Raw genomic sequence first — 25,402 nt, forward strand, 5'->3', positions numbered from 1 at the left:
ACCTGTGCATTTCTGAGAACTAGAGACCTAAGGGAATCCAAGGAGGGGTGACTTGCGGGGCTCGGACCAGGTTCTGTTACCCAGAATCCTTTGCAAACCTCAAAATTTGGCTAAAAAAACACATGTTCCTCACATTTCTGTGGCAGAAAGTTCTGGAATCTGAGAGGAGCCACAAATTTCCTTCCACCCAGCGTTCCCCCAAGTCTCCCGATAAAAATGATACCTCACTTGCATGGGTAGGCCTAGCGCCCGCGACAGGAAACGCCCCAAAACGCAACGTGGACACATCCCATTTTTTGAAAGAAAACATTGCCTACCTGTGGATTTTGGCTTGTAGCTCAGCCGGCACCTAGGGAAACCTACCAAACCTGTGCATTTCTGAAAACTAGAGACCTAGGGGAATCCAAGGAGGGGTGACTTGCGGGGCTCGGACCAGGTTCTGTTACCCAGAATCCTTTGAAACCTCAAAATGTGGCTAAAAAAACACATGTTCCTCACATTTCTGTGGGAGAAAGTTCTGGAATCTGAGAGGAGCCACAAATTTCCTTCCACCCAGCGTTCCCCCAAGTCTCCCGATAAAAATGATACCTCACTTGCGTGGGTAGGCCTAGCGCCCGCGACAGGAAACACCCCAAAGCGCAACGTGGACACATCCAAAATTTTGGAAGAAAACAGAGGCGTTTTTTGCGAAGTGCCTACCTGTAGATTTTGGCCTCTAGCTCAGCCGGCACCTAGGGAAACCTACCAAACCTGTGCATTTCTGAAAACTAGAGACCTAGGAGAATCCAAGATGGGGTGACTTGCGGGGCTCGGACGAGGTTCTGTTACCCAGAATCCTTTGCAAACCTCAAAATTTGGCTAAAAAAACACATGTTCCTCACATTTCTGTGGCAGAAAGTTCTGGAATCTGAGAGGAGCCACAAATTTCCTTCCACCCAGCGTTCCCCCAAGTCTCCCGATAAAAATGATACCTCACTTGCGTGGGTAGGCCTAGCGCCCGCGACAGGAAACACCCCAAAGCGCAATGTGGACACATCCAAAATTTTGGAAGAAAACAGAGGTGTTTTTTGCGAAGTGCCTACCTGTAGATTTTGGCCTTTAGCTCAGCCGGCACCTAGGGAAACCTACCAAACCTGTGCATTTCTGAGAACTAGAGACCTAGGGGAATCCAAGGAGGGGTGACTTGCGGGGCTCGGACCAGGTTCTGTTACCCAGAATCCTTTGCAAACCTCAAAATTTGGCTAAAAAAACACATGTTCCTCACATTTCTGTGGCAGAAAGTTCTGGAATCTGAGAGGAGCCACAAATTTCCTTCCACCCAGCGTTCCCCCAAGTCTCCCGATAAAAATGATACCTCACTTGCGTGGGTAGGCCTAGCGCCCGCGACAGGAAACACCCCAAAGCGCAATGTGGACACATCCAAAATTTTGGAAGAAAACAGAGGTGTTTTTTGCGAAGTGCCTACCTGTAGATTTTGGCCTTTAGCTCAGCCGGCACCTAGGGAAACCTACCAAACCTGTGCATTTCTGAGAACTAGAGACCTAGGGGAATCCAAGGAGGGGTGACTTGCGGGGCTCGGACTAGGTTCTGTTACCCAGAATCCTTTGCAAACCTCAAAATTTGGCTAAAAAAACACATGTTCCTCACATTTCTGTGGCAGAAAGTTCTGGAATCTGAGAGGAGCCACAAATTTCCATCCACCCACCGTTCCCCCAAGTCTCCCGATAAAAATGATACCTCACTTGCGTGGGTAGGCCTAGCGCCCGCGACAGGAAACACCCCAAAGCGCAACGTGGACACATCCAAAATTTTGGAAGAAAACAGAGGTGTTTTTTGCGAAGTGCCTACCTGTAGATTTTGGCCTCTAGCTCAGCCGGCACCTAGGGAAACCTACCAAACCTGTGCATTTCTGAAAACTAGAGACCTAGGGGAATCCAAGGAGGGGTGACTTGCGGGGCTCGGACCAGGTTCTGTTACCCTGAATCCTTTGCAAACCTAAAAATTTGGCTAAAAAAACACATGTTCCTCACATTTCTGTGGCAGAAAGTTCTGGAATCTGAGAGGAGCCACAAATTTCCTTCCACCCAGCGTTCCCCCAAGTCTCCCGATAAAAATGATACCTCACTTGCGTGGGTAGGCCTAGCGCCCGCGACAGGAAACACCCCAAAGCGCAATGTGGACACATCCAAAATTTTGGAAGAAAACAGAGGTGTTTTTTGCGAATTGCCTACCTGTAGATTTTGGCCTTTAGCTCAGCCGGCACCTAGGGAAACCTACGAAACCTGTGCATTTCTGAGAACTAGAGACCTAGGGGAATCTAAGGAGGGGTGACTTGCGGGGCTCGGACCAGGTTCTCTTACCCAGAATCCTTTGCAAACCTCAAAATTTGGCTAAAAAAACACATGTTCCTCACATTTCTGTGGCAGAAAGTTCTGGAATCTGAGAGGAGCCACAAATTTCGTTCCACCCAGCGTTCCCCCAAGTGTCCCGATAAAAATGATACCTCACTTGCGTGGGTAGGCCTAGCGCCCGCGACAGGAAACACCCCAAAGCGCAATGTGGACACATCCAAAATTTTGGAAGAAAACAGAGGTGTTTTTTGCGAATTGCCTACCTGTAGATTTTGGCCTTTAGCTCAGCCGGCACCTAGGGAAACCTACCAAACCTGTGCATTTCTGAGAATTAGAGACCTAGGGGAATCCAAGGAGGGGTGACTTGCGGGGCTCGGACCAGGTTCTGTTACCCAGAATCCTTTGCAAACCTCAAAATTTGGCTAAAAAAACACATGTTCCTCACATTTCTGTGGCAGAAAGTTCTGGAATCTGAGAGGAGCCACAAATTTCCATCCACCCAGCGTTCCCCCAAGTCTCCCGATAAAAATGATACCTCACTTGCGTGGGTAGGCCTAGCGCCCGCGACAGGAAACACCCCAAAGCGCAACGTGGACACATCCAAAATTTTGGAAGAAAACAGAGGTGTTTTTTGCGAAGTGCCTACCTGTAGATTTTGGCCTCTAGCTCAGCCGGCACCTAGGGAAACCTACCAAACCTGTGCATTTCTGAAAACTAGAGACCTAGGGAAATCCAAGGAGGGGTGACTTGCGGGGCTCGGACCAGGTTCTGTTACCCAGAATCCTTTGCAAACCTCAAAATTTGGCTAAAAAAACACATGTTCCTCACATTTCTGTGGCAGAAAGTTCTGGCATCTGAGAGGAGCCACAAATTTCCTTCCACCCAGCGTTCCCCCAAGTCTCCCGATAAAAATGATACCTCACTTGCGTGGGTAGGCCTAGCGCCCGCGACAGGAAACACCCCAAAGCGCAATGTGGACACATCCAAAATTTTGGAAGAAAACAGAGGTGTTTTTTGCGAAGTGCCTACCTGTAGATTTTGGCCTTTAGCTCAGCCGGCACCTAGGGAAACCTATCAAACCTGTGCATTTCTGAAAACTAGAGACCTAGGGGAATCCAAGGAGGGGTGACTTGCGGGGCTCGGACCAGGTTCTGTTACCCAGAATCCTTTGCAAACCTCAAAATTTGGCTAAAAAAACACATGTTCCTCACATTTCTGTGGCAGAAAGTTCTGGCATCTGAGAGGAGCCACAAATTTCCTTCCACCCAGCGTTCCCCCAAGTCTCCCGATAAAAATGATACCTCACTTGCGTGGGTAGGCCTAGCGCCCGCGACAGGAAACACCCCAAAGCGCAACGTGGACACATCCAAAATTTTGGAAGAAAACAGAGGCGTTTTTTGCGAAGTGCCTACCTGTAGATTTTGGCCTCTAGCTCAGCCGGCACCTAGGGAAACCTACCAAACCTGTGCATTTCTGAAAACTAGAGACCTAGGAGAATCCAAGATGGGGTGACTTGCGGGGCTCGGACGAGGTTCTGTTACCCAGAATCCTTTGCAAACCTCAAAATTTGGCTAAAAAAACACATGTTCCTCACATTTCTGTGGCAGAAAGTTCTGGAATCTGAGAGGAGCCACAAATTTCCTTCCACCCAGCGTTCCCCCAAGTCTCCCGATAAAAATGATACCTCACTTGCGTGGGTAGGCCTAGCGCCCGCGACAGGAAACACCCCAAAGCGCAACGTGGACACACCCAAACTTTTGGAAGAAAACAGAGGTGTTTTTTGCGAAGTGCCTACCTGTAGATTTTGGCCTCTAGCTCAGCCGGCACCTAGGGAAACCTACCAAACCTGTGCATTTCTGAAAACTAGAGACCTAGGGGAATCCAAGGAGGGGTGACTTGCGGGGCTCGGACCAGGTTCTGTTACCCAGAATCCTTTGCAAACCTCAAAATTTGGCTAAAAAAACACATGTTCCTCACATTTCTGTGGCAGAAAGTTCTGGAGTCTGAGAGGAGCCACAAATTTCCTTCCACCCAGCGTTCCCCCAAGTCTCCCGATAAAAATGATACCTCACTTGCATGGGTAGGCCTAGCGCCCGCGACAGGAAACGCCCCAAAACGCAACGTGGACACATCCCATTTTTTGAAAGAAAACATTGCCTTCCTTTGGATTTTGGCCTGTAGCTCAGCCGGCACCTATGGAAACCTACCAAACCTGTGCATTTCTGAAAACTAGAGACCTAGTGGAATCCAAGGAGGGGTGACTTGCGGGGCTCGGACCAGGTTCTGTTACCCAGAATCCTTTGCAAACCTCAAAATGTGGCTAAAAAAACACATGTTTCTCACATTTCTGTGGGAGAAAGTTCTGGAATCTGAGAGGAGCCACAAATTTCCTTCCACCCAGCGTTCCCCCAAGTCTCCCGATAAAAATGATACTTCACTTGTGTGGGTGGGCCAGGTGCCTGCAACAGAATAAGGCCCAAAACCTGAAGGGATAGAAGGGATAGCACAGCAAGTTTATAAGGGCATATTCTTTTATACATCTTGAGACGGACTCTGCTTTGGGGACCCACATAAGTGAGGTGTCATTTTACTTGGGAGACTGAGGGGAAAACTGGGTGAGTAGGAATTTTGTGCTGGAGCGGTGATCCTACTAAGAAAAATCAGGAAAATATGCTTTTTTATGCAAATTTTGAGGTTTACAGAGGAGTCTGGGTAAGAAAATGTTAGGGGAGCCACGCAAGCCACACCTCCCTGGACTCCTTGGGTGCCTAGTTTTAAAAAGTTTCTGGGTTTTGTAGGTTTCCCTACATGAAGGCCGCACCCAGGACCAAAAACATAGGTGGGCCCTCCCCCCCAAACACAGGTATTTTTGGAATATATCACTTTGATGTGTGCACATACATCCGTGATGTGCCAAACACTAAAATTGTGAAAAGAAACACACTTAGGTTATGTGAAGAAGTCCCCTCACCCACCAACCAAGTTGGTGGCATGCTTCATCATCGGGGTCCCACCCGAGGCACCTAGCGTGTCACAGGTGTGCTGCGACGCCTGATTACAGCGGAGCAGGTTTTGTCATTTTTTACAACACATACTGGTTGGATTTGGCACGAAGGTGAGTGATTGTTCAGTGGATCAAATTTTATTAACAAGAGATTTCACAAAAATGAAATGCACTGCTAATAAGTGAAAGGTAAAAAAGTGAACCAATGACTCACAGGTCGTGAGCTGTAAAGCCGCAACAAGGCACCAACCGCTTTACAGTCCATTCACAAACCTTTCATACATGACACACACAAGACCATTCACACCGCCAGCCATGGGCCCAGCACATTACAACACTCACATCGACAGACCGCGCCACTCAAGGGCCCATCACTTACATACGCCCACATGCCTGATACAAGAATCACACCATCTGATGGGAGTGTGGACTGCCGTTTGGCTGGCACCGCCAGCCAAGCGCCACCCCACGCACACCGCCAGCCAAGCGCCACCCCACACATACCGCCAGCCAAGCGCCACCCCACACACACCACCAGCCAAGCGCCACCCCACACACACCGCCAGCCAAGCGCCACCCCACGCACACCACCAGCCAAGCGCCACCCCATGCACACTGCCAGCCAAGCGCCACCCCAAGCACACCGCCAGCCAAGCGCCACCCCACGCACACCGCCAGCCAAGCGCCACCCCACGCACACCGCCAGCCAAGCGCCACCCCACGCACACTGCCAGCCAAGCGCCACCCCACGCACACCGCCAGCCAAGTGCCACCCCAAGCACACCGCCAGCCAAGCGCCACCCCACGCACACCGCCAGCCAAGCGCCACCCCACGCACACCGCAATCACTTTTTTTTATTTATAAACAACAAAGAAACTACTAATTATAAAATAAGCACAAAACTACAAACACAAAAGCTCTAACTAAATACACAACAGATGCCAACCGTGAAACATATGAAAATGTAAAACAGACAGCTTACGCTCACCGTATTTCCCAAAAGTTTTTCCTTGTGTGGTAACTTCTAAAACAGCTGGGCACACACAGCCCAGGCTTTGAAGGGCATTCGCGGCAGTACATCCGGCTCTCCCTCCGGATTGATCTCCGGGCACATACTCTACATTTCTTTGTGGGCATGTCTTTTTTGGGAGTGGGAGGAATGTGATCTGGAAAGTGCCGATCTTTCAATCTAGCCACATCCTCCACCACTTCTACTCTAGGAACTCTTGCCGGTTCCACCACACTAAGGCTTTCTATCACCGACTCCTGAAATTTAACAAATGTCATCCTTGACTCGGGTGAACAATCCTTGTATACAATAAAGGCATTAAAAGTTGCCAAATGAAATAAATGTAGGGCCAACTTTTTATACCACACATATGACTTACGAAGAGCAGTGTAAGGTTCTAACCTCTGATCTACTCTATCAACACCACCCATGTGCCTATTGCAGTCCAAAATGCACGCAGGTTTGCGCACTTCCGCAACCTGACCCCAAACAGCCACAGGGGAAGTACTCTCATCATGGATAGTCGATAGCATGTACACATCCCTCCTGTCTGAAAATTTCAGAGCTAGCAGCTCATTATTCCGCAAGGCACTGCACTGTCCCCTCTCAGGTTTTTTACAGACAAGCTCCCTTGGATAGCCTTTCCGGTTAGAACGGATTGTGCCACAAGCAACAGTGTCCACCCTAAACAACTCCTTGAACAACTGCACTCCAGTGTCGAAATTATCTACGTACAAATGGTGACCTTTGTTAAACAGCCGTCTAGCAAGTTCCCACACAATATTTTCGCTAACTCCAAAAGTGGCCGGACAACCAGGAGGGTCAATACTGGAACCCCTACCAGTGTAGACCCGGAAATTATACACATATCCTGTACTGCTTTCTGACAGCAGATACAATTTAATCCCATACCGTGCCCTCTTACTAGGAATGTACTGCTTAAAAACTAAACGCCCCTTGAAAAGGACCAAAGACTCGTCCACACTTATCTCTTTGCCTGGGACATAGACCTCTGAAAACCAATCCACAAAATGATCAAGGACAGGCCTAATCTTAAAAAGGCGGTCACAATCAGGGTGATCTCGTGGCAAGGCTAAAGCATTGTCTACAAAATGCAGCATACGAAGAAGAAGCAAATACCGATTACGTGTCATAGTTGCAGGAAATATAGTAGTTGCCATCAAGGGACTAGTAGACCAATAAGAAGCCAGTGACGGCTTCCTGATCAACCCCATCAAAAAAGACAAACCTAAAAACCTTTTCATCTCTTCCAGATATGTGGGAACCCAATGAATAGCTCTAGACTGAGGCTTATGTCTGGCAGCGTTGTCCCGCAAATATTGCTCTGCATACACATTTGTCTGCTCCACAATCTTTTCCAAAAATACATCGTCCATAAACAAGTGAAAGAAATGGACAGGCAGAAAGTTTTCCGTATTAACTCTACACCCTGGGAGACCAGTAAATGCAGGTAACTGTGGCTGCTCCATGTTTGGGGCAATCCGGGTGTCAGGTCTTCCAATGGGAAACCCTGCAGCCCCAGGCTGCTGCACTCTTGGCACATCAATGTCCTCCTCTAACACAGGCCCTTCATCTGCACTGAGAGTAGCTTCCTCATCAGAAGAATACTCTCGGACAGAAAACTCACTTCCAGAATCTCCTGCTTCCTCCTCTGCCTCAGATGCAGAGTCAGTGTCGTAATCATGGTCTGAAGACGACTCAAAGAGCATGCGAACAACCTGCTGAGCGGTCACTTTGCGGCTAGCCATGATCCTAACAACAAATGGATTGCCAACAACAACTAGCACTAAAATAAGTAATAAACAAAGTGTAGCTTTATCACAAAGAGTTATGTACTACAAAAAACTATACCACTCAGTTGCCTGAAATAGCTACTCACCAAGCAACTACTCTGCACAGACAGCAATGACCAATGATATCCCACTAAAAAAAAAGAAGAAAAAAGCAATTTAGACATATGACAACACAAACATCACTGTGCTCAAATCTAAGGACAATGTCAAACACACAATACTGCATTTAGTACACCACCTACAAACATGTCAACAATACTCCTTTGGAGTAAAATGCTTTCACTTACCTAAAACATGCAACTATGCAAACCACAGGACAACTACTGCCAAAACCGCAAAGATCCACAGCAAAGGAAGCAAAAGCGTTGAACTAGAAGAAAAAGAAGAAATAAATTGTTATAATCACAAATACAAATACTTTGCCAGTTGACAAACACTCCACCACTAAGAACTTAGAAGTTGTCCCTGGTACCTAAGTGGATCCTGCCCCCCTCTGGGGTAGATGGGCGTAAAAAAATTGGCCAATCTGACCCCAAGGGGGGCAGAAATGGGCAACACCTCTGTGCCCCCTTTCAGGGGGCGACCGTTCCCAAAGGGGGCACCCCCAGCACAACACAAAACAAAAAAATCCCTGCCGTATTGGTGGTCTCTGCCCTCCTTGGGGGCAGATGGGCCTACAAAATTACGGGCAGGGATGGGCAATACAAATTTTCCCCACCTTAGGGGGGCGACCGTTGCCCAAGGGGTGCCCCCAAACACACACCAAACACAATCCCTGGCACCTAGTGTGCTTCCACCCTCCCCCCCCGGGCCAGATCGTCCAAAAAATGGCTTGTCTGCCATCGGGGGGGCCGAAACAGAAAAAAAAGCTCCCCAGGGGAGCGACCCTTGCCCAAGGAGTTCCCCTCAAAATAAACAATAAAAACAAAATCCCTGGTGTCTAGTGGTTTTACCCCCCCCCCCCTGTGGGCAGATCCGCCGAAAAATTGGCGGATCTGCCCCCAGGGGGGGGCAAAATACAAATAAAAATTGCCCCCGGGGGGGGCGACCCTTGCCCAAGGGGTTGCCCCCAAAAACATACATAAACAAACATATCCCTGGTGTCTAGTGGTTTTTGCCCCCCCCGGGGGCAGATCCGCCGAAAAATCGGCGGATCTGCCCCCAGGGGGGGCGAAATACAAATAAAAATTGCCCCCGGGGGGGCGACCCTTGCCCAAGGGGTCGCCCCCAAAAACACACATAAACAAACATATCCCTGGTGTCTAGTGGTTTTCGCCCCCCCGGGGGCAGATCCCCCGAAAAATCAGCGGATCTGCCCCCAGGGGGGGGCGAAATACAAATAAAAATTGTCCCCGGGGGGGGGCGACACTTGCCCAAGGGGTCGCCCCCAAAAAAACACATAAACAAACATATCTCTGGTGTCTAGTGGTTTTCGCCCCCCCCTGGGGGCAGATCCCCCGAAAAATCAGCGGATCTGCCCCCAGGGGGGGGGCAAAATACAAATAAAAATTGCCCCTGGGGGGGCGACCCTTGCCCAAGGGGTCACCCCCAAAAACACACATAAACCAACATATCCCTGGTATCTAGTGGTTTTCGCCCCCCCCCCCCGGGGGCGAAATACAAATAAAAATTGCCCCCGGGGGGGGCGACCCTTGCCCATGGGGTCGCCCCCAAATTTACCCAAAAAGAAAATCCCTGGTGCCTAGTGGAGATTCCTGCTCCACGATCGCGGGCCCTGCCCGCGATCGTGGAGCAGGAATCTTGTGAAAACAGACACAGGGGGAAAGGAAAAACCCTTTCCTTTCCCACTGTGTCTGTTTTCTCAACCCCGTGCCCCCCAAAAACGGAGAGGACTCACCTATCAGGTCCTCCTCCGAAGACGCGCTGGAAGCAAATGGCTTCCAGCGCGCCCGGCAACAGTAGATGACGTCAGCGCGCTGTCCGCGCGCTGACGTCATCGGATTGCCGTGGGGGGGGGCGGGGGTGGAAGGGGAAGGTCTTCCCCTTCATCCCCGCCAGGGGGGGGGAGGGGGGTGCACGGGGGGCACGCTAGCGTGCCCCCAAGTTCCCCTGTGCCTAGGACGAGATGATCTCGTCCAAGGCACAGGGGAACTGTAGCCTTGGACGAGATCATCTCGTCCAAGGCACAGAAGGAGTTAAACGCACATATTTTGTTTTTCCTTGGAACTATTTTTGGGTGTTTTTGGCCGTGATGACTCTTTTATTATGGTTGGGATTTGTGGTTACTTTTTTTCTGATAATACATGGTCATTTTCTTCCTGATCGATCTGACATTGAGCACGTGGAGACTGTGTTAAAACTGCATTTTTCGTCTCATATGGTTCGAAGAGACTTGTCCACTGTAAACATTTCTGCGATACCAGTTCCGGATGGAATTGTGTGGGATAAAGTAATGTTTGATATATATGGTCCCACTGAATTGATTCAAATACTGTATGTCCTCAAATTATCAATGAATGATATTGTTATACCTGGCATTGTTTCTGATGATTGGGATGTGAAGACAGTAGATTCTATGCTAACGGATTTGCAATATTATACTGTCTATGACGATGAAGATGCTTACCAATTTAGAGATAATCATGGAGACATGTTTTGCTACAACTATTATGGACACCACTTTATTCATAAAGCTAGTAGCCCTAAGTCCATATTTAATTATGTGCAATGGGAACATTGCTCGACTCCTCCACAAGGGAGTTTGAAAACGTATTATGATAAATTTGCATATTTTTCTGGGCATGATCAACGAAATGCTAAGTCTTACTATTTTAAAGTTGCACCGTATTCCAATAAGCAAATGTTATTGACCGATACTAAATTACTGTATTCAAATTTGTTTGTATCTAAACTTTCGGTCGAGGGGTATGAATACTGGTTTAAAACTGTTGATTTGAAAAGGGTTTGGGGTTCCAAAAATTGGCAAATTCGAGGCAGGGACACGTTATTTAGAGCATGTATTATCCCTGTGCAGATGATTTTCCTCAATGACACAGTACAACAGACTAGCTGTTTGAGCTTAGCAACAATTAGAGAGTTGACTTTGCCTAGTATACCTGTCCCTTCTAAATTGAGAGATTGGCAACATTATGTGAATGCTACCTTTAGTGAATTTACACGTTGGGTCCAGAATGGTACGCTTAACACTTCATCGTTCCATCCAGGCGGGTAGTTATTATGGCCTATAGACACTAATGTGTGTCATCAACATTTTGTCACCTCTTCAGGGGGGTTCAGGACTAGTAGGGCAGACCCTCGTTACGTATCACCAGAACATGCTGATATTATAACTACATACAGTGTGGGGAAGCTTTGTCAGCAATGGTTGAAGTCATCCACGCTGGATGCAGTTAAGTCACATCTCACGTTACTGTCTAATGATACTGATTTACAAGATTTTTTGTCAGGTCCCAAAGTACCACGGAAGAAAAGGTTCTTATACGAGGTTTATAATGAGATTTGGAAGCTTTCACAACAAGAGGCTGCAGCCCGGTTGAGGCAGATTGATCAGGAAAATCTGATGCAGACTTTGTCTGTTGTTGATAATGGCATGCATACCCTTTCTGACCATGTTTACACGATTGACAGCATTGTTTCCTCTGCCATTGACATTATTAAATCGGACATGTCTTCTTTATATCATGGGCAGAGTCAGACGCGGTCCATCATGCAGCTGGGTTGGACTCTTCAGACCTTGAAGGCGGGTCGCGTTCCATGGCAGCACGTTCGTGCCAGAGAGATCTTTATCTCTTTTAATTTGACTCGTCAACAACAACTGATGGCTAAAAAGGAAGCGACATATGTTATGTTAAATATTGAGAGATTGGAAAAACTGCCTTTCACAGTAGCTGAGATTCCGTCAGCTGAATGGTTGATTCATGGGGTTATTAGTTTGCCTATCTCTACTTTGCAATTTACTTCTTGTTTGAAGCACATTCCGGTGGGTAGATATGAACTATTGGGAGACAGTTACATACACGAGGTATGGGAGCTTCCCTTTCAGTACAGATGTGTTAATGGTTTGAAGGAGGTTTTTCTTAGCGGCAGCGAATGCGAAGCTTCTGTCAGCCATTCAATGGTTTGTAAACAGCTGTCCTTGCACGGGGCGTGTAACGCTTCGATTGCTAACTTAGCGTGTTATCTGAAGGGGGTTCCAGTCCCGGTTATTAAAAACACTTTCCAGGTGCTTTCTAACGGCAGTTACATTGTTCTTAACAGCGAACGCTGCTGTGGAATGCGTGCCAGAATAGTTTACATCGTCGTTGTCAACAAGGCCGTTACGTGCTGCGGGAATGTGTTGTTTCCCCCCACTCAATTTAGGGAGGTAGCGGACATCTGGCCTCATATTGCTACTTCCAAGGTTGATTTCGACAAGTTGAGTCGGCTAAAAGCTTTATTGTTTCAGAAGCATGTGGCCCTTACATCTGCTAGCGAGACCTACGCACTTCAGGTGGCAAGGTCATCGCGGAGATACTAACTTTCCAAATCACTTCGGTGAACTTGTGGGACGTATATTTAATGCATCCAGCACTGCTGGTATTGCACATTTTTTCAAAGTCGTTGGTGTTGGTTTCGCTCATACCTTCTCTTCCATATTCGGTTTGATACCTTCGGCTATACATTCTATTTTCGGAAGCATTTTTGGGGGTTTCCCGATTACTTTGGCTTTATTGGCTGGAGTCTTGCTGTTGTTGCTATTTTTTCGCAATGGCTGTCCCGTCACAACGAGATCCTGTATTGCTGCTCCCGTCAGCGCAGCTGTGTCGTGAACGCATGATGCAGCATTTTGGAGCAACACTCCTGGGACATTTGGAGTGTGACTGGTCTCTGTCATTCAGACCGGTTTTGGATTGTGTGCAACCCGTGTTTCGATGCCTTTGGTGCTCGTTTGAACATGCGCTGGCTCTCTGTCTCTCACTGCAGCGCCCTCCAATGGTCGACACTGATCTGTTGATGTTCCCGATTAGGGCTCATTCCCAGACTTGTGCACTACGGATGCGCTTGCTTCGTGAGGCGGTTTATGAGATTCCCTTCCTGGAGGAAGATGGTATTGTCTCTTTCATAGGCCCTGCACGGGGTGCCGCCCTGAATGGTTTTGGGGCTTTGGATCACACCTGCTCCATGGTACTTTGTGACGTGGATCTTCCGATATTGACATATATCGAAGTGGAGGAACTCCTGCGTTCTATTGCTTCTGTCTGACGATTGGATTTTTACGAAATTTACACTATCTTGAATTTGGCTTTATGGTCACATGTTACCTAAATTTATGACTTTGCTGTCTTCTCACCTTGTCGAAAAGATTGTTTTAGATATTGTTTGTATTTGGGGCATCCTTTTATATTATTGGAACCCCTTGCTACCGACAAGGGGAGGGTGTAGTGTGGTTCGTTTTACGTATTCATTGCGCTTTAGCTTCAGGCTTTAGGCCTTTGTGCACTTTGCCCTGAATATATTTTATTCATTTGCTGACAGCTTAGAGCCTCTGTGCACTTTGCTCTACATGCTTTTTATTAGGCTTCGTACTGTTATTTTTCAAATAGCCAGTTCTACGGTGTTGTTTTTTATTCATATCACACTGTTTTGCCTACTTCAGCACTGGAGTTCTCCATAACATATTTACTCTGTGCTTCAGTCAAGGATACAGTCTGGTACATTGCCGATAGACGTGGGAGGAGTTTAGACTTGGCATTCCTGCGTAGGGACATTTTGTGATCACTATGACATGTTAGTTATAAAATCACTTCCTTGTCCCAATACACGCAAGAGGGAGATTCCGACCAGGGAACCACAACTAGACGCTGACTGCCTCGTTGCAGATGCTGAACCAAGATCACAGGTCTTTGCTCAGGTATGAGGGCTGATGTCTCCACAGTGATTCTAATAGGCAAGCTAGAAGCTTAACATGCTGTGCTCTAAATAGAACAAGGAGAGGGAGAGTAGAAACTGTCAGACAATATGATAGCTTTGTTCTTATGTTTTACTCTCCTGGTGACTATTTCAATCCTACTGTGTTGTATCGTTCTGGTTATTGCGGCTCACGCCTTAATATCTAAAATACAGTTGTTTTATTAAAAACATTATATAAAACTTATACTGTCTTTGTCATTTGCATATGAGATCATATTGGAAATAAGAGAGTTGGTTTGGATCTGAGTAACCACGACTTCCCTGAGAAGTTCCAAAGATGTCATGCGCTCAGCTGCCGAATCATTCCTTCCACATGGGAGAAATGAGGCACTGCTAGTTAGCCGGAGCAAAAGCCGGATTTAGGGTGACAGAGTTCTTTACACGTGGGTCAGACTCAGTCCCCCACACCGTTATAGGTCCTGCCGCCTAGAAATCCAGTAGTCTCATTTAGAATAATGAGAGCCCACGCGACACTCACTTGCAAGCGAGACCGTGCATCGTTCTCCTCCACCGGTCGGGTCAGCGTGCGTCGTTTTTCCTCTCCGCAGGGAAGTGATGCATCAATCTTGGCAAGCACTCTGGTCCGGGCCAGCTTTCCGTAATTTTTCCTGTCCCAGCGTGATTTCTGGTGAAAATTCTGCCACACAGTATCAACAAAACCAAGCTATGTGGGTTGCAACGTTATCAGCCTCTGTCAGCAGATGTTGCGCATTGTCTCTCCAGCTGCGAACGCCGATTTTCCAGCCACAATGCCGGTGGAGCGGTGATTTTTGCCGCAAAGATGGCGGTGCATCGTTTCTCAGTTGCGTCTCGGAAGGTGCGTCGATATTTTCCCTGCACGGCGGTCTGTGCGTGGAGTTTCAGTCTTGGTCTGCCAGCTTCACCTTCCAAGGCCACAGGAACTGGATAGGGCACCACTTGGCAGGGCAGGAGTCTCAGCAGAGAGTCCAGGTGCTGGCAGGAGAAGTCTTTGATGGTCCTGAGACTATAGCAACAGGAAGCAAGCTCAGTACAAGCCCTTGGAGATTTCTTCACAAGCAGGAATGCACAACAAAGTCCAGTCTTTGTCCCCTTGCACAGGCAGAAGCAGCAACTGCAGGATAGCTCCACAAAGCACAGTCACAGGCAGGGCAGCACTTCTCCTTAGCTCTTCTACAGGCAGAGGTTCCTCTTGCTGTCCAGAGGTGATCTGAAGTCTGTGGTTCTGGGTGGTCTTCTTATACCCAGTTCTGCTTTTAAAGTAGGCCTACATCAAAGGAAAGTATTTCTTGTTTGTGAAATCCTGCCTTGCCCAGGCCAGTCCCAGACTCACACCAGGGGGTTGGAGTCTGCACTGTGTGAGGGCAGGCACAGCCCTTTCAGGTGTAAGTGACCACTCCCCCCACAGCACAGATGGCTCATCAGGAAATGCAGGCTACAACCCAGCTCCCTTTGTGTCACTGTCCAGAGAGAGGTGCAAACAGCCCAACTGTCAAACTGACCCAGACAGGGAATCCACAAACAGGCAGAGTCGCAGAATGGTTTAAGCAAGAAAATGCCCACTTTCCAAAAGTGGCATTTTCAAACACACAATCACAAAACCAACTTTACTAAAATATGTATTTTTAAATTGTGAGTTCAGAGACCCCAAATTCCAAATGTGTATCAGCTCCCAAAGGGAATCTACATGCTAATCATTTTTAAAGGCAGCCCCCATATTAACCTATAAAAGAGATAGGCCTTGCAACAGTGAAAACCGAATTTGGCAGTATTTCACTTTCAGGACATATAAAACACATTAGTATATGTCCTACCTTAAACATACACTGCACCCTGCCCATGGGGCTACCTAGGGCCTACCTTATGGGTGTCTTACATGTAAGAAAAGAGAAGGTTTAGGCCTGGCAAGTGGGTACACTTGCCAAGTCGAATTGGTAGTTAAAATCTGCACACACAGACACTGCAGTGGCAGGTCCGAGACATGTTTATAGGGTTACTAATGTGTTGGCACAACCAGTGCTGCAGGCCCACTAGTAGCATTTGATTTACAGGCCCTGTGCACCTCTAGTGTACTTTACTATGGACTTACCAGTAAATTAAATATGCCAATCATGGAAATCCAATTACACATACATTTTACCTAGGAGCACTTGCACTTTAACACTGGATAGCATGGTAAAGTGCTCAGAGTAACAAAAACAGAAACAAACTGAGTCCAGCACAGATCAACAACCTGGGAAACAGAGGCAAAAAGTTAGGGGAGGCCACGCCAAGGATGCCAAGTCTAACAGATGGCATTTAACAGTGCGGCACAGTCCACCCCCACTGATGGTCATTTTGGTGATATGGATATCGAGTCACATTTCGAGGGGCAATTGTGTTGCACATCTTTGAGTTTGGTCCATATACATATTGTGGACATGTGTGGAAAACCAAGGGGGTCCCATGTGACCTTTGGGTTATTTGCAGCTGTGATATGTACTGGTTGCCATGTCTATCCATTCAGAAATGCCTTGTCACATGATATCATTGACATGCATCATTTATGTTGCTGTGGACACAATGACTAAGACAGAAGTAATGTCTTGTCATACATAGGTGCCCAAGGTGAGTGAGGATGCAACAACCTCCCATCTCCATCCACTGCCAGATGTTCAGACCATGGAAGAATACCACATTATCCTTCTTTACCATAGGAATAGGTAAACAGTAGTGTACTTATTTCATCAGCTGGAGCAAGATCTGATGCCAGCTGTTAATTATCCAACCAGAATACCACTAATTGTACAAGTCATGTCAGTATTACACTTCTTAGCCACAGGGTCCTTCCAACATACATTGGCCCTATCAGCGGCATTTCCAAATCCATGTTCAGTATGGCATTGAAGGATGTCTTCTCAGCGGAAGAGCTACATCTGGTTTCCCTGACATCAGGTTTTAGTCCATGTTAAGTCACTTTTATGGTTTTGCACGCAACCCACACGTGGTGAGGGCCATTGATGGCACACCTTTTGGCTTGGTCCCACAGCAGTCCAGTGAACAAGTATACCACAACAGAAAGAACTTTAATTCCATCAACGTGCAAGTTGTCTATTTGGCAGATCTCTAGATTTCACAGGTCTGTGCTCATTATACAGGTTCAGCCCATGATTCCTTCACAATGCAGAACAGCACCATATCGAGCTGATGTCACAACTGTACCCAGAGAGGGCCTGGCTGGTTGGTAAGTCACATCTGTCCTATTTGTGTCTGTGCAATGTCTGGTGCTAAAATCATGAACTGAGTTACTCATTGATGCACATATGTCCCATTAATTAATAGGAAACTCTGCATATCCAAACCATCCTTGGTTGTTGACACCAATAAGGAATATAACTATGCCTGGGGAAGTCTGCTTCAATGAGGCCAATGGATGAACAAGGCGGGTAGTGGAGCGGGCTTTTGGGCTCATAAATGAAGGCCATATTTAGGTATCTGGACAGGACTGGTGGAGCCTTCCTCTAAAGTGTGTCAGATCTACATGGCAAGCTGCATGTTCCACAATAGTGCCCTGCAGAGGAATATCCATAACATCTCAGAGGAGGGGGAGTCTAAAGTACCACCAGGTGAGACTCCTGAAATGCCAAGTGAGGATGACAGTAGTGCAAAGGAAGAAGCTGACTTGTAGGAAGATTTCATAAAGAGCTACTTATCATGAGTATAAGTATGTTGTGTGACGTAATAACAGTACGAAGAACTGTACTTGTGATAATGTGTGGCGCTGTATTTTGTCAACAACTAGGGAGCTGATACTCTGCAATATTCAGCCAAAGGGTGCTTGAAGAGTTAGCCTTTGACATATCCCCACCTCGAAGAAGCTGCTTTGTTTGTGTCAGTCTAATTTCAATGTAATTTCTTTTCCAGATGCTTGCTATGTGACTTGCGTAATATGTATGTTTCCAAGCCTATATTCCCTGTTTTGTCTTTGTACAGGTACCTTCACCATGACATCCTCATGTGAGTATTTCAGAGTTGTGACATTAGCAGGTATCTGATGCTTTTCTGACATGCAATGTGGACATGGGGTGTCCCAGGTAATGTAGAACACAGGTTTGGGGTGTATGAGACTGTGCCAAGGCAGCTTGAACAGTATTTGGGTTGGAGGTCAGAAATGCATATTGGATTTGTTTAGTTTGCTGTGTTGGGTCAATTTCATCATGTGTGATCATGTGGGCATGAAATAAGTTGTCATCAATTGCAAGCAAGGCATTCATGCTTCACATAGGCTAAACATTCTTCTTGTAAGACCTGTATGTAGCTTCAGATGTGTTTCGTCATTGCAGGCCATAGTGTCTGGTGTGGTATGTGATTAGGCTCAAACTTGTGACACCATCCACTTTTCTGTTTGCCTTTTCTACAGGACTATGTCTAACAAGGCCCTTCCGTCCGTGGTCTAGGGGGGCTGTACCTTGGGATGTGTACCTTGACACAATATGAGTCAGCCATTCTTGGCTATGACAGTCATGGCATTCCAACAGCCTATGTGCTGTATCGTTCAATAAAATGTTTGGTGTGACCAGACACTTGTAGCAATGTGTTTGTGTGTATTGAAAGTAATCCTTAGCAGGACACTGTTCCTGTAACATATCCCTCCTTGCATTAGTATCTCGTGCCATCCTCATTTGCTTCACATGGTCTTACATCTCTACATTGCAAAATGTGGAACAGAAGCAAGCATTGGAGTAGATGCCACACCATTGGAAGTCCAAAGTCCAGTGTACTCTTCTCATTGGAAATGGAATATGGTTGAAGAACAGTCAACAGAGTTATTATATGGCACACAAAGGAGGTAATTTTGGAAGAGGTAACTTGCTGGCAGTGGTGGGTGACTTGTCATGCGCATCTCCTGGATTCCTCGCTGGACGTCCCTGCTTGTATGGTGGGGTGATCTGCTACAACAGAAGCAGGGGTTTCTTGAATGGTTCTTCCACTGAGAGGGCCTCCCTTCCAGTGGCTGGAACTGATGAAGGGCCTGGTGTTGATGTGCCAAAGGAAAGGGTAGAGTGGAGTTGTTGATCCCTGATCAGGGTGGTTTTAATGCCCCTCAGCTCCACTGTTAGGGAGGCCATGTTGGTATTGTGAGCCTCCCACTGTTCATGCATTTCCAATGGAAGTCACTCTACAGCTACTTCATTTGCCAGAGTTCAGCAAGTACCTGGCCCATCATGCCTTGTGACTTCTGATAGACCCCCAAAACAGGACTGATGGCTTCCTGTCTAGGAGCAGCCCAAGTGGCCTCACACAGCTTGCCCACAGGATCCCTCCCATACACCCTGCCCTTACAGCCTTGTGCCCTTGCCACAGGGTGACCATCTCACTGGCTCCTGGGCCATCATTGTCAGAGGTGTTGTGCTAGGACTCAGGATCCTGGACTAGGGGGCACATGAATGTTGACACTGGCCGAGGGACACAGGTTGGGGTGGCACGTGGTTGCCTGTTATACGGAGGCTGGGAGGTGATGTAGTGGGCACAGGGAGACTCACTATTGGTGTCTGACCAGGTTGTCCAGATGGGCCAGAACCATCCTCCACATTCAGATGTCCAGGAGCATCTTCATTACAGAGGGCTTTATCCATGGTGCTAGTGGCAGTCTCTTCAGTGGGCTCAGTGTGGCCAGTGTCAGCTCGACCTGTTGATGTGAAGCATACAATGTTACACGTTGTATTGTGGAATCTACCTCCAAATGTTTACACTGACATTTCGCAAAGGCCTTGTACATATGTGATTCACAAGTAATCCTATTGTAACAGGTACACATGGTATTGCTTGTATTGGCATGACATTTGTGGAGCATGCCAGATCTCCTTGCTCGAAACAGCTGCTAAGATGTAAAAAGAATTGTCCCTGGGAGTGGGGGGTGGCCCAAAAAAGTCATATTGCTACCAGTGCAGGTTAAATGGTAGCTAGGAAAGCTGCATTTTTGGCCTATTATGAAACCTAGTTGAATATGATGCAGGCAGACTCAGTCATTTGTAGCATATGTAGCAGTAGTTATCATGTGGTTAGTGCAGTGCTAATGTGGCTGCTGCCAATACCAATCTTGTGATGCAGCTTGTGGCCTGAAGAATACTTTTTCTACACACTGGGTAAGCTGACCTTCCTGTCCTCAATAGTCTCATCTTATGTTAGCAGGTCAAGATGGAGCAAGGTAGCCAGAGACATCTCAGAGGTGGGCATGATCTGTATCCTGGTCACTCCCAGGTAAGTAAACCTCAAATGTGACTTAGCAGGCAAGGGTATTTGATCAAGTGACCACTGGTGTGGTGTTATGAGATGGGGGAAACAGTGACAGTCATGTCACTGTCTCTACTGCACACACTTGAAACTTTTCGTCTTCCCAGGTGGAAAGAGTTCATTTGGGAGTTCTCTATTATATGGACTTAGGCAAGTGAAACTGTTTTTTGCTAGAGTTAGGGAAACAGGGTCAATTGGGAATTTGCATTCTGGTCACTCCCTCTACTTCCCACCATTTTTCATATGGTATCCTCCCAGGTGAGTGTACTTCAATTGGGATTTCATGGACATGGCTATTTGGGCACATGGACCCTGGTTTTGTGCCAGTAATAAGCGATACAGAGCCTCCTAGCCTTAGCAGTCATGTCAGTTCCTCTACTACACACACTTTACAAATGTTATCCTCACATCTGAGTAACCTTGCATTGTGATTTGCCATACTGAGCTCTTTGATCAAATGTCCACTGTTCTGGTGGTTGGAATCAGAAATTCAGTGCCTCCTGTGAGTTACAGTCATGTTATTCCCTCTACTTCAAACACTTGACTAATAGTATTCCCCCATGTGAGTAAACTTCACTTGTGAGTTGACAAACAGGAGTCTTTGAACAAGAGAACACTGTGCTGGTGTTTGGATTTATGGAGAAAGTGCCTCCTGGGATATGCAGTCCTGTCACTCTCGCTACTACATACACCATACAAATGTTATGCCCCCACGTGAGTAAACTGAATTTGTGAGTTACCAAACCAGGGTATTTGGAGAGGAGAACACTGTGCTGATGGTTGGAATGAGAGTATCAGACTCTCTTGGAATTTACATTCATGTCAGTCCCTTTACTGCACACACATCCATATGTTGTGTCCCCAGGTGAATACGCTCCATTTGCTAGTTGACAAACAAGGGTATATGGGCAAGTGAAAACTGTGCTGGTGTTTGGAGTTACAAAAACAGTGCCTTTGAGTCATGTTACTCTCTCTAATACTTGACAAACAGTATACTTCCAGGTGAGTAAACTTCATTCGAGAGTTCACTAACCCGTGTATTTGGGCAAGTGAACACTGGGCTGGTGTTTGCCTTTGGAGAAATAGGGGCTATTGGGCTTTACAGTCATGTCACACCTTCTACTTCCCAACAGTTAGCCCATGGTATCTTCCCAGGTGATTACACTTCAATTGGGTGTTCACAAACAGGAGTATTTTGAGAAGAGGCAGTGTGCTGGTAGTTGGAGTCATTATGATAGTGCTTCCTGGGACTTGTAATCATGTCCGTCTCTGTACTACACACACTTGACAAATGTTATCCCCCAGGTGAGTAGAATTTAATTGGGAGTTAACAAACAAGGGTATTTTGGAGAGGGAAACAGTGGGCTGGTGTTTTGAGTAACAGTAATAGTGCCTCCGGGAGGTTGTAATCATGTAACTGTCTGCACTACACACCCTATACAAATGGTATCCCCCCAGATAAGTTCACTTCAATTGTGAGTTGCCAAATAGGGACCTTAGGATAAGTGACACTGGGCTAGTGAGAGGAGTGAAAGTAAATGTGGCAAAAGGTGAGCAGTGACCATGCATGACTACATTTTGGTGTCATTTTTAGTATTGTGACTTACCAGACTCCACTCCCCCAGGTAGTCCTGTCAAGCCCTCAGGATGCAGTATGGCCAAGACCTTCTCTTCCCAGGAAAAGAGTTGTAATGGGGCATTGGAAGGGCGACCACTTGTCTTCGTGACCTGTAGCTGGTACCTGGAGACCAGGGAATGGACCTTGCCCCTTAGGTCGTTCCACCTCTTCCTAATGTTCTCTTTTATGCACAAGGTGCTACCTACAGCATTGACTCTGTCAACTATCCTAACCCACATTTCCATTTTACTACTGAGAGGAGTGTGTTGGACTTGTGCTTCAAACAATTGTGGCTCTACTCGTATGATTTTATCCACCATGACTCTCAAATCATCCTCAGAAAAATGTGGATTTTTAGAATGTCACATGGTGGAAAAGAAAAAAAGAAATGTGACAGTGACTTACTAAAGAGGGGAGGTGTAAAAGGGTGTGACCGGACAAAGTGCGTGCTGAGTGTGATAAAAGATGGTGAGAAAAAAGTGGTGCCTAATATCTGTTCTGTGTACAAAGGTCACTGTAGCTTCAGATTATGGTGTGTGAAGGGATGTGTTTTATAGAGTTCTTTGCAGGTGTGTCAAGTGTGGCAATGTGTGTCAGAGGTATTGTTTTCAAATCCATCCAATGTGCTGTTGTGTATTACTTTGGTGATCATAAATCGCCGTGGGTTGGACAGCTATTGGCTGGCCGCCATGAGGGTCCACCTCTGCGACTTTAGACTTGTAATACGGTCAGTGGTTCGTTGCGATGATGTCAGTGCTGGAGGTCGGACGGCCTATTTGTGAGCCTCCACACCATTGCCAGTCTGCCTTTTTTGGTTGGTGGTTGGCGATCCTGCGTGTTTGAACCATAATAGGGCAGTCTCTAAGACTGCCAACATGGTGGTCTTTTTAGGACCACCAACATGGTGGTCTGGTGGTCGGAACGACAAACACATAATAAGGCCCGTTAGTCTGGAGCGAGTACTCATGGCTGCCAGAGCTGAGAAACATGCAGATCAACAAGCTGCTGATTGGAGGATGGAGGTGCCCACAGTGAGTCAGTCATGAACATGAAAAGTAAGCAGAAACACAAGGCCGAAGGACACTAAGGGGGTCATTCCGACCTCGGCGGTAAAAGTCGCTTACCGCCGGACAGAAGGCCGCCATAACACCGCCGCGGCCGCGGGAAACCGCCACGGTCATTCAGACCCGCAACTGGCAAACCGCCAAAAACCCGACATCCACAAAAGTCCGCCACACCAAAGGTCAGCGGGAAACTGGAGATGACCAAACCTCCAACGTCGCGCCAACAGAAATACGCCCATGCCATTCCGACCCACAAATACCCGCAGCGGTCTTTCAACCGCGGTATTCCATTGGCGGTACACACCGCCGCGGTCAAAATACACACACCTTTACAAAACACTACCACATTGGATAATTCAAAATACACACACCTGAGACACATACACACCACTCCCACACACCCAATTAAATATAAAACACACACCCACATCACCCACAAACCCCTACGACCACAATTGCAACTGAAGGACAGAGAGAGAGAGCACAGCATAGAGTACACCATCACACAGAGGCAAATCACAACATCACCCACACAATTTCCACGCACAAAACACCATACACCACCACACTCACCACACTCTACAACACATACACCACCCCTCACCTCATTCACACCACCCCATGGCACCCCAAAGACACCCCAGGTTCTCTGACGCAGAACTCAGGGTCATGGTGGAGGAAATAGTTTGTGTAGAGCCCCAGCTCTTCGGGCACAGGTGCAGCACACCACCATTACCAGGAAGATGGAGCTATGGAGCAGAATAGTGGACAGGGTCAACGCTGTGGGACAGCATCCACGCAATCGGGACGACATCAGGAAGCGGTGGAACGACCTACGGGGGAAGGTGCGTTCCATGGTATCAAGGCACAACGGTACAGCGGACTGGCGGCGGACCCCCACCTACTCCCCCAGAATTCACAGCATGGGAGGAGGAAGTCTTGCAGATCTTGCATCCTGAGGGCCTCGCAGGAGTAGGCGGAGGAATGGACTCTGGTAAGTCAAATCTTCACTACTCCATTCCCCCCACCCCACCAGCATGCCAAATCATACCCCCACCCTCACCCCCACCCCCTTCACACCAACTCCTTGCAAATGGCTCACCATCACATCCCACCCATCCCAAAACCTAGCCCTGCGTGCGTCCCCAAAGCATGGACACCCATCCCCAAAGCATGCCCACTGCACACACCCATCACCCCCACAAGCCACCGTCACAAAAGCCCCCACAAGGGAATGCCAGCACTGGGGGACACGGCCACCCACCCATTACACGAAATGCCACACACAGAAGCAATAACCATACTCTTATACCCCTGCAGGACCCGAACGCCACCACACCGCAACGGAGGGTCCAGAGATGTCCATCCCACCCCCAGAAGAGGCCCCCGGTGATGACAGCAGCTCTGTCTCCCTGGACCCTGATGACCAGCCCGGCCCATCGGGGACCTCGGGACAGTAGGTTCCCCACAGACAGCCACAGGCTACACCAGACCTAACCCCTCTGGGAACACCAGCACAGCTCCCGCCCAGCGGGCCCATGCCTCTGTCTCCAGGACACGTCAATCAGCAGTATGTCCACCACTACAGGGCACCCAGGTTGACCCACCACCCCAACACCAACAGGGACCTGGGGGCAGTGGTAGTGGGCACACCGTCCAGGGGACAGAGGCCCAGGGAAACAGGGGAACTGGGAGGGCTGCTGTGCGACAGGGGGGGACAGGCCCAGGGAACCGACTCTCCAAGAGGCCCTCTCCTCCATCATGGGAGCATACCACCACTCCCAGGAGACGATGGCTACGGTACTGGCCAGGTTCCAGGAGATCCAGGTCATGCAGGAGCAACAGTACATGGGGTTCAGAGAGGAACTGAGGAACATTAGTTCCGCAATGGGGACCATCGTCGTGTCCCTAACCCAGATAGTCACCACATTGCGGGACCATGTGGCATCACAAAGGGCCCCTGTCAGTAGCCTGGACCAGGAACAGCCTACCACCTCCGCCGGCACTAGTGGACAGGAGGCCCCCACACAACGATGGGCCACCAGAACCCCACCTCCTGCTGAAGAAGAACCACCCCACAAGCGGAACCTGAGATCTCACAAGAAGACAGAGTAGGATTGCAAGACCCCCGCCAGCAAACGATACCCCCTGATGTCATCCCACTGTCCCACATTGTCACCCTGTCCAACCTTGAACTGCCCCTGCTCCATCCTTCCACAGGCATATGGACAATGCACCTGTGCGACTGAGAACTGGACTCTGCCATGGACATTACTCCACCATCACCCATCCCCGTTTTACAATCATGTTCCTTAAATTTAGCACTTTAATTAAATCACTTCTTGCACTAAAAAAATC

This window comes from Pleurodeles waltl, chromosome 4_1, assembly GCF_031143425.1.
Source record: "Pleurodeles waltl isolate 20211129_DDA chromosome 4_1, aPleWal1.hap1.20221129, whole genome shotgun sequence".
In the NCBI taxonomy this organism is placed as follows: domain Eukaryota; kingdom Metazoa; phylum Chordata; class Amphibia; order Caudata; family Salamandridae; genus Pleurodeles; species Pleurodeles waltl.